Here is a 9,217-nt window from a genome sequence, read left to right as displayed (position 1 = left end):
TCTTCATCTTCTAGTTCTTGGAAAGGTAACATTGCTTTAGTACACGGACAATATTCAGCAATATTCAGTGGGAGGTTTGAGAAAGATAGGTGTTTGACCATCTTTGCATTTTCTTCTTACAAGTCTCTAAATGCATTCATGTTCCAAATAATGCCAGACCACAGACGAGCTGGGTGGTAACTTCCAGTCATGTCACTGCTGTAGTCTTTGAAAGCGACCTTCCAAGCCAAGTGCATTTAAGTACCCTAGACTTACAGGGAAATCACTGAAGCCCCCAGGAATAAAAAGTGCTAAGGACTCCCTTTGACTCACTGGAGCATGTCGACTCACTGGAAGTATTTTTTTCTGAAGCATGCAAGTTATGTTTCCTGCTAAGGCACGATACCCTGCAACAAACTCTTACTCCACTGGGAAGAAATCCCAGCTAGCGTAACACATTTTTCAGATTTTTCTGCCATTCATCCCCAGGGCAGTGAGTGGAAAGGGCGGGGTGGCCACACCGCTCTTCCGTGTAGCAGAGCTCAGCTGTTCTGTGATATCCGTCTCTCCTGGTCCACTCTAGATTAGGATGGCACAGATTTTTCAATGGATGGATTGGCCAACTAAAGGTACATGACAATAGGCATGGACCACTTCCAAAGATACAAACTTCAGCATCTTGGGCAAGTTCTTATAACATTCTCAGAGGTTCTAAGGGGAAATTGCCTCTTTTCCTGACCTCCTGCTCTCATGAATCCTGCTTTTTCCTGAAACCTGCTTGGTGCAGGGGATTCTTTCTGTTGCGAGATGAGCACTAAATTTCTGGAGTTGATCAATTATTGACAGCTCTTCTGTCATGCTTGACTTGCTTTTATATTAAGTTGCATACCTGCAAGGAGTATTTTGTTTATGAAGTTATTTTACTGCTTTGTGACTCCTTTTTGATCCTGAATATCCTCTGAAAACAAATACTCCATTTGAATGCCTTGTCTGTCTTTTGAAACATGCAGAATCACTCTTTACAAATGGTCCCAAATGCAGTGCCCTTAAGTGCTGTTTATTTCCTCTGAGCTCCACTAACTAAGGTTGTCTGAGTCACGGACTGTCTGCCTGCTTAAGTCTGCACTTTAACTATCACCCCTGTGTGCTGAAGTCCAGTGTTGCAAGTCCAACAGCTTTTGTTACCTTCTTACGTATGGCCAGAGGTTTGACTTTGCTCCAGCAGCCTTGCTTTATCAATCGCACCTAGCTGGTCCTGAGTGCTCAGCATTTCCTAGCAGTCTAGACAAAGCTGAATTTTGCTTGCTCTGAGGATGAAGCAGAGTAGTACTGGAGGATGAAGCAAAACAGCACTTTGCCCTCCCCTTTGGAGGGGTCAAAATTCAACCTTACAGCTGTGGCATAAGGGCTGGGACAGACACTGCTCTCTCAGAGAGGTTCGTGGTACTACACCCAAGTGAGCTGCCTGATCCCAGCAACAGCAGGCTGGGGCCTAGTTCAGCTCTTTGCATGCCTACGTGCCTGCAGTATTCAGCCCATTTTTGTTCCCCTTCTCATCCCCTGCAAAATACATACACACAGTGCTGCTGGCCTGGGGAGGAGAGAGAAGGGAGGAGAGAGCTCACTGCAGCCCTGCAGGCTTGGCACCTCGTCACTCACATCACCCTCATGTGATGAGGTGGAGTGCATCGCACTGGCCTCCCTGGCCCCGCTCCAGAATGCCATTCTTCCACCCACATCCAACCACTTGTGGGCAGCTGTCAGTTCTGTCTGTATCTAGTGCCAGATTTGGATAGCTCCATTCCTCAGACTACCAAATAGTTTAACGTACTGTAAAGGGGCAGGAATTCGGGTATGACGCCGAGACTTAGGTTTATCTAGGGACTCCTGCCCATGATGCTCAGTATCAGTTTTCCCCTTCCCTAAAACTGACTAATAGCCAAATTCTCTTTTGCAGACCACTGTTCTGCTACCAGCTAGCAGTGATGAGGTACTCTGATAACCTGGTAGCAGAGGCCACAGAAAAGACATCTATTTACTCCAGTCCTCAGAGGGATCATCTTCCCTGATATACTGACTGACTTTGTAGTTGATAGGGCGTGACATTATTTTTATGCTTACATATGATCGTCCTTATCACTGTCAAGACATTTTGACATAGTATGGTGCAAACAGACACGTTGCTGCATGAAAACCGAAAGCTGGTCTGCACAAAGAAATCAAGTTCATCAGACTAAGCAGCTTTCAGATCGGTTTCATTTGGTATATGCTTAAGAATAGTTAGGCTGGCATCATATCATGCGCTGGTACCAGAGCATTCACACAAAGGAACTCAGCTGAGCTACTACATACTAGCAGATACTATTTTATTAAATTAGATTTCATCTCAAAGAGAGGTTGAGAAAGAGAAGGGAAATGGGGTACTAGGCCTTTATCATTCTCTGCATCTTTTCTGTATTGCTAGGCTGGTTTGTGTAATGGTTATACGATTATTCTTGCAAAACTAATTTTAATTTGCTGCATAATCTGATTTGTTTACTTTGCTTCCAAAGCTGAGTGCAACCTGTTGGTGTATGTGTTCTCAACAGTAGGGCTATCCTACATGTCATCACAGGTATGTTTTATCTTAAAGCTAGCATCTACACATTTATTTTCTTTCCCCAGCCAGTCACAGGAGAATGGCTTCAGAGAGACAGAAAGAAAATAGCTGTTCTCCTTAGGAGTCACAAGGGAACAGGAAAAACTTCAAAGTAAAAGTATATGGACCATGCGGTCAAAACTGAACACAGACATTGTTTTGTTTGTAGTTAAAGTCCAAAATGATCACAAATGATGCCAAAAAACAACACACTTTGGCTCAAAGAGTATCACTACATTTGAAAATGAGACAAGAAAAGGATTCTTAAGCACACCAGGTTTCTGCCTTCAAGCTAGACTTACAAAGACAAATATACCCTGACCTGAAAAGCCAGTATAGTATCTAATTTTTCTCACACTTCTCATCTTGGATCAAACCCAAGAAAGAGAGGAGAACAAAACAGACCTACAGAGATGGATAGTCTCTGCTGTGCTGCTGCTGCTTGCAACCCCCACTGTCTCCATCATCCTTACACAGCCCAGTGCAACCTCTTCTCTGTTGTGCTGTTATCTGAACTTCACCCAGCTCTTCCCCATCAGTCTTCTGATTCAAGAATTTTCTTCCTCTGTCTCCTCAATTTGTCACAATCATCCACAGCAATAGTCATTTTATGCTTTAGGAACCACCCCTTCCCTCAGCTGTATGTGCTATCATCATCATCACTTCATTCAATTCACAGCCTTTTTTTTTTTTTTTCAAATCTTCTGTTCAAAAGAAGGGTGTTAAGTTAGGATGTCCTTTGCAAACAGTGTCCTCTCTGGTTCCACAGGTAATGATATACATATGTATTGTTGCTTTTTGGCTGCCATCTCCTGGTGGCAACCCCTAGTCTCTCTCCTGAGACACTGCCTCACCCTGTAAGATCCGGTCTGCAAGCAATGGTTACGTTTCAGCCCTTTCTTGGGTTCACCTTCTCTTTTCCATTAGCATGGTACTATTTCTCACTGCTCTGTAGCCTCTTCTGCTTTTGATTCCTTATCTCTTCCTTCCCACTCCGCCTTTTCTTCCACTAAGCCAGTCCTACTAGTTCATTGACAGGCACAACATGGATTGATGCTGCAGACCATCTCTGAGAGAAATCCTGTAGCAAGGACAGACGATCTTCCACATGACAAGTGTTCCCTCTTCTTCCAGAGACACCATCTCCCTCAGTTTGGCCCCTGCATCTAACATGAAGCCTTTCCACCAGTCTTCTTTGCACAAGACCTTGTTGATTTCATCCAAGAAAATTTAAACATGTGAACTTCCTACAACTCCCCTTTCATCCTCCCATGTCACCAGGTCAGAAATTTCTCATCTTCACAAGGGCTTATTGTGCTTTCAGCCTAAGACTTAGCTTGCTTCCAGCCTCCACTTCTCAACAACGAAACAAAACAAAAACCAATCCCTCTCCAAAACCAAACAAAACCTGTCAGCCAGACAATAATTAACAACAATATATTGTACAACAATAACAAATGTCACCTATGGCACAACATTTCGTATCTTGACTGCTTTACATAAGGAGAGATTACCCTCCTATTTTGTCTATCAGTATCTGTTTTACTCAACTCTCTTACTGGCCCACAGGTTAGGTGGCAGAAAAGAAGACTGCTTGGGTATCTTAAGGTGGATAAGCAGAATGGCATTATTCCCTGAAGGCAACAGACTTCATGATGGAAATAATTTTGTCTTAATAACTATTGTTTTAATTCTGAACTCAATACACAAAGATTTCAGACCCATGATCTGTAGGTCACTGTGCTTTTTCATGCAGCTCACTAAAACTAGTCATGAATTTGCATCAGTTTCAACAGTTTCAGGCCTCCACCTCGCCATTTACTCATGACGGCATTTTCTTTTTCTTTTTGACATTTTCAACACAAGAGTTCACCCTCTCATTCCAAACTATGCTTTCAAACTAAATTTAATTTTAAATAGTCTGAAAGCAAAAAGGAGTGTATTGTTCAAACCAGTGCAGATTTGCAGGATCTCTCTTTCAGCAAAAAAAATGAAGCCAAAATTACTCCCATCTCTTCATCTTTTTCCCACTCTCACTGAACCAAAAAAATATTCTTAGCACAACTGTCTCAGTCTGAACAGTTCATCCTCTTCTGCTGGTTTCCAGTGCTGCAAAACAAGAGACAGATTTTAACATTATTTTCCCACCAACACCACTGGTGCCATTGCCCCAGGTATCACGCCACCAGCAGTCTGTATTACTGAAAGCTACTGGAGGAGGGATATGGGACAATCTCTCCAACAAGGAATGGTCCTCCAAGGGCTGTCCCAGCTTCCAGCAGCTAAGAGCAGATCTGCTGGTGAGGGGCTGTGCAGGAGGCAGCTGGGCAGCGCTGGCTTCCCTGGGTTCCTGGAGCCCCTGGTGGCCCTTTGCCTTGTCACGCCATACATTTATGTGAGCACATCTTGTTGGCACGGTGCTCCGCCTAAACACAGACTTGGGTTACGTGCCAGAGGGCTCCTCCAAAGCTGCTCAGGCAGACCTGGGAGATGTCCCTGCAAACGCACAGAACCACACACTTGCATGAATGCTAGGTAAAACAACCACTGCATTCAAAAAAATGAAATCGGCATGTAGAGTTGCAGGGTGCCTCTCTTCCATCAACCCACTCTGCAACAGCAATGTGTTATTCTTGCCTACTGCTGTTGTCTGTCTATTGACTCGCATGCTGATGAGAGAAAGCTCCCTGCTCACTTCACTTCTGTGGTCTGATATTCCCCAAGCATTTGGCCCCATCCCTTTGGCCTGTGCGTGCAGCAGCCAAGACATTTCAGGTGCCTTTCCCACAACTATTCATCAGCTCTTGCTCAGTTTCTGTGAGCAGACAGGGTCATGTCGATGAAACTTGGCATGGATGTAAGCTGCATTTTAAACACAGCATTCAGCAGAAGATATCTGCTTGGTATCGTGGCCTGGCAAATCACTTTAAACCTGTGCAAATACACCAGGCTGGGCTCCCTTCATTGGGTCACTACCGACATAGGTAAGAGGGGCATGGTAAGGCGTCCCATGTTTCTCTTGTGACCTTTCCACTTGCTGGGGCTCCGGCAGACAAAGTTTCTCTGGACTTTGCCTTGTCCTCTTCGCACTCCCAGCACGGCGTCAGAGACTCAACTCTGTCTGACTTGCAACACTGCTTTTTTTCCACAGCATTTCGTCAGATTGCTGTAGCAACTCAGGCCTATGCTGTCTCCCGATCTCTCTTTGCCAATCCCGTTGTGACACTGCGTCTTGGAGCAATCTGTTCCTGTCCATAAACAATGGGCCTACTTGACGTGGTTGTATCCACAGCCTCTTGAGCTGCTAAAGCTGCAGAACGATGTGTGGGGGAAGACAGTGTTTTGCAGGTAACAAGTATACATATTTGCTGGGAATACACCACGACTTTTTAATTGGAGTACATAGGGCAAAGGGAATCGTAGTTGTTATGGGAAAAGTTATGTAGGTAAAAGGTTAAAATAATGTCATTGGCTCGGGCTTCCCGCAAGAATGCAGGGAATTATCTGAGATCAGAGTTAACCATTCACAAATGCTGTGGTGCCCCGAGGGGACAAAATAGGATCGCGCTGCTCTCATTGGTACAGATAATTAGAGGTTATTTGGGAGAGAATAATTGAGGCAAGAGATAATGCAGCAGAGAAGGGAGGAGGTTACAAAAGCTGACTCTCATTTTCACAGTAATGGTATGACCTGCACAGGATGACCATTCAGTGATTCCACATGAGCGTACAAATGCATACCAAAAATTCAGGTCTCTCAGAAATACAACAAGCACAGTTTTTAATGAAAAACACAGGGGAACTTTCATGTTCTTGCATACTGCTAGTCACATCTGCATGTTTCAACATGCTAACTTACCTGTGCCTCTCACTCTTGGCCCAGAGCCCACACAACCATAATTATACGTATCATATTTTATAGGTGGCCTCATACATCTCAGGGTTAACCAGCTCAGACAGGGTTTACACAATCCAGCCAAGGACTTCAGGAGCCCCTGTGCAGCCTTCTGGCAACTCAGTCCACCAAAATCCTTCTAACAGCCTGGATCCCAACCACAACATGTTCCAAACGTGCTGCTGAGGAAAATCGTATGCATCGTGCCATTTAATACAATTTTAACTCCATTATCCTTTAAAAATGCATCATACATGTCTACTGCTTGCAAAAGTTATCTGTATTATATCATTTGTAAAATCTGTAAATGATGCTATGGTTACATAAAAAAAAAGATTTACATAATTGCAGGAAAGCATAGACAGAGGGGCCCCAAAGCTGTTTTAGCACCATTTCATGATGACATTTTTTAAAACATTTTTTCTTAAGCAGACTTAAGATTTAGAAACACACATTTGTTTTTAAAATCCCTCATTACGTGTAGAGAATTTTTAGTGGAAATTTGAGGTAAAAATGCTGCTATTTTATCTAAAAATGCAAAGTTTGCACTGACTCAATCATGATAATAAGTATTCAACAACTACTGATTTCAGTGACAGTTTCTTGAGTATCTACTGTAGAAGGTTAAGTATGTAGTTTAAAAGCTAATTTCAAAGCGAGTTAAAAAACAAACAAACAAAAAAAAAAAAACAAAAAAAAAACAATCTAGGGATCACCACACATTTCTTGCTAGGAGAGTCTCTAGAAGCAAGGCATACATCAAAAGAAATACCTGGTATAAAATTCAGAAATGGCAGTACTTATAGATATGGCATTTATATTACATTTTGTTTCTTTCCCCACCAGCAAAGGGGAAAAGAACTACCTGAAGCATAAGAGAAACAAAATAAGGAGGTGTGACAGTAGGTGGATCAATATTATTTTTCAGTGATGTAATGTCAAAATAACCCAGTTTTGCTTTCTGCATAAAGTGCTCTGCCCAACTCAAAGCAATCTATCAGTTTCATAAGCTTCTCCAAGGGGTTAGCCAGTTCCCCATGTTACCAACCCAAAAACATCAGTCCAGCCACAGTTTTTCCCCAGCTCAACTCCTCTAGCATCATTGCACCTCCTTCTTTTCTCCTGTCCTTGCTGGACTGCCCATCAATTCTAAGCAGAGAGGATAATAACAAGTCACTCCTGAACCCAGAAAAAGAAACCAGGAGAACCTTCTTGTAGAAGATGTAAACTACAATTTACCTACAAGCCCCAAGTCCCAACAAAAAGGTAGGCCACCAGATAGCAGTCTAATTTCTCATAACGGACAGCCCAAAAGCACTTTGTAGGAGCTTCTGGTTAACTGAGGCAGATGAAGCCAACTGTGAAATGTTATATGAAAGAATGAAGAGAAATGAGCCCCGTGAAATTGAGACCTGTAATCAATATGGTTTTGACTACAAAAAGAAAGCGGAAACCGTCAGAGGATCTGTAAGTGGTGGGAAATGAAGAGCTAGCTTTGAGAAGCTCGGTGAACCTCTAACAAGAGACATAATTCAGGTCTAGGACAAAAAGGCATTTAGCAAGATGCAACAGGGAGATCTGGAATTAGCTTGGGAGAAAGCTGTGAAACTTTGTTGGCTGAAGACAGGCACTCCACTCACACTGACACAGAGCCACCCCACAGCGTATGACAGTCCCCTTACACAGCCAGCACAGAGGAGAAGCAAAACTAGCAGAAGAAAGCAGATGCGTATCAGGAAGGAGAGAAGTGCCGAAGTCCACAAGAAAGAAGAGAATACTCTGGAAAGATGACCACTGCCAATTTTTTTTTCCCCATACTTCATGTGTCAGCATTATTGTGTTCTTAGCACGCCAAGGGGGCCTCCCTCTCCCTCTGCTCCCATGAAAATTGTTGACTTTTTAAATCTCCCAGTAGATGGTTTGTGATTTAGACTACAAACTTATATAACACGCAGAACCAAAGAGTGGCGAAGAGCAAAGTCCAGAGCTGAGTTTACATGTCAAACCAAGTCAAATATGTTTTGTTTGGTCTCTCGTGAACTGTGAACTACTTTTTTTCAGACAAACCACTCCAGAGCAAACCCTGAAGAAAGTACTCGAAGCTCTAGCAGAGGGTCATCTGGTCAACATTTTCTCAGGCATTGTTACAGACCTAAAGAAGAGCTTGCAGAATTAAAATAGATTTATCTGAAGGCACCAGGAGTCTGATTGAGGCTTGCTAGCTCATGATGCACTAGAAAAGATGAATGGCAATCGTGCAGAACTTGAAATATCGCAATGAAATGCCTCAAGTGGAAAGCAACGCTGATGGAGCCATAGAAAAAAAAGTGCCCAAAAGAGACAGCAAAAGAAACACACAGGAAAAGCTATCCAAAGGAATCAGGCATCAGTGCCTTTGTGTGAGAAGAAATGTAGTCTCCTACACACTTGTTAAGAGTAGCCACTCAGGAAAACATAATGTCTCAACTCTGGATCCTGTTTTGAGGGATGCCAGGTACCCCCAGCACTGCATAGGGAGTTCCTTTGATTAACTTGAGGGTCAGGGCTCTGCTCGTCTGGGGGGACACTTGGGGCAAGCCTCAAAGCCGTGATGCCTCAGCTCCTTTTTGAGTGCAGCCCAAAAACCTTAAAGAGGTCAGATAGGGAGAATACAATTTTCTACCAAAAAGATGGTAAAGATTAGGTCAAATAGTGGAAAAAATCAA

The 9,217-nt window shown here is 43.2% G+C and overlaps 1 long non-coding RNA gene across 1 annotated transcript; it reads left to right on the top strand.

Moving 5' to 3' along the window:
• The first annotated feature begins 3,836 nt into the window (after nt 1-3,836).
• LOC118253520 (uncharacterized) lies at nt 3,837-6,809 on the top strand. Its single transcript, XR_004780454.2, has 3 exons — nt 3,837-3,898; nt 5,769-5,965; nt 6,540-6,809. It is a non-coding gene; the product is annotated as an uncharacterized LOC118253520 (long non-coding RNA).
• The last annotated feature ends 2,408 nt before the right edge of the window (nt 6,810-9,217 follow it).

The sequence above is a fragment of the Cygnus atratus genome, chromosome 4 (genome assembly GCF_013377495.2).
Source record: "Cygnus atratus isolate AKBS03 ecotype Queensland, Australia chromosome 4, CAtr_DNAZoo_HiC_assembly, whole genome shotgun sequence".
In the NCBI taxonomy this organism is placed as follows: domain Eukaryota; kingdom Metazoa; phylum Chordata; class Aves; order Anseriformes; family Anatidae; genus Cygnus; species Cygnus atratus.
The sequence above is the reverse complement of the archived record's forward strand: the minus strand, read 5'-3'. Positions and strand labels throughout refer to the sequence as shown.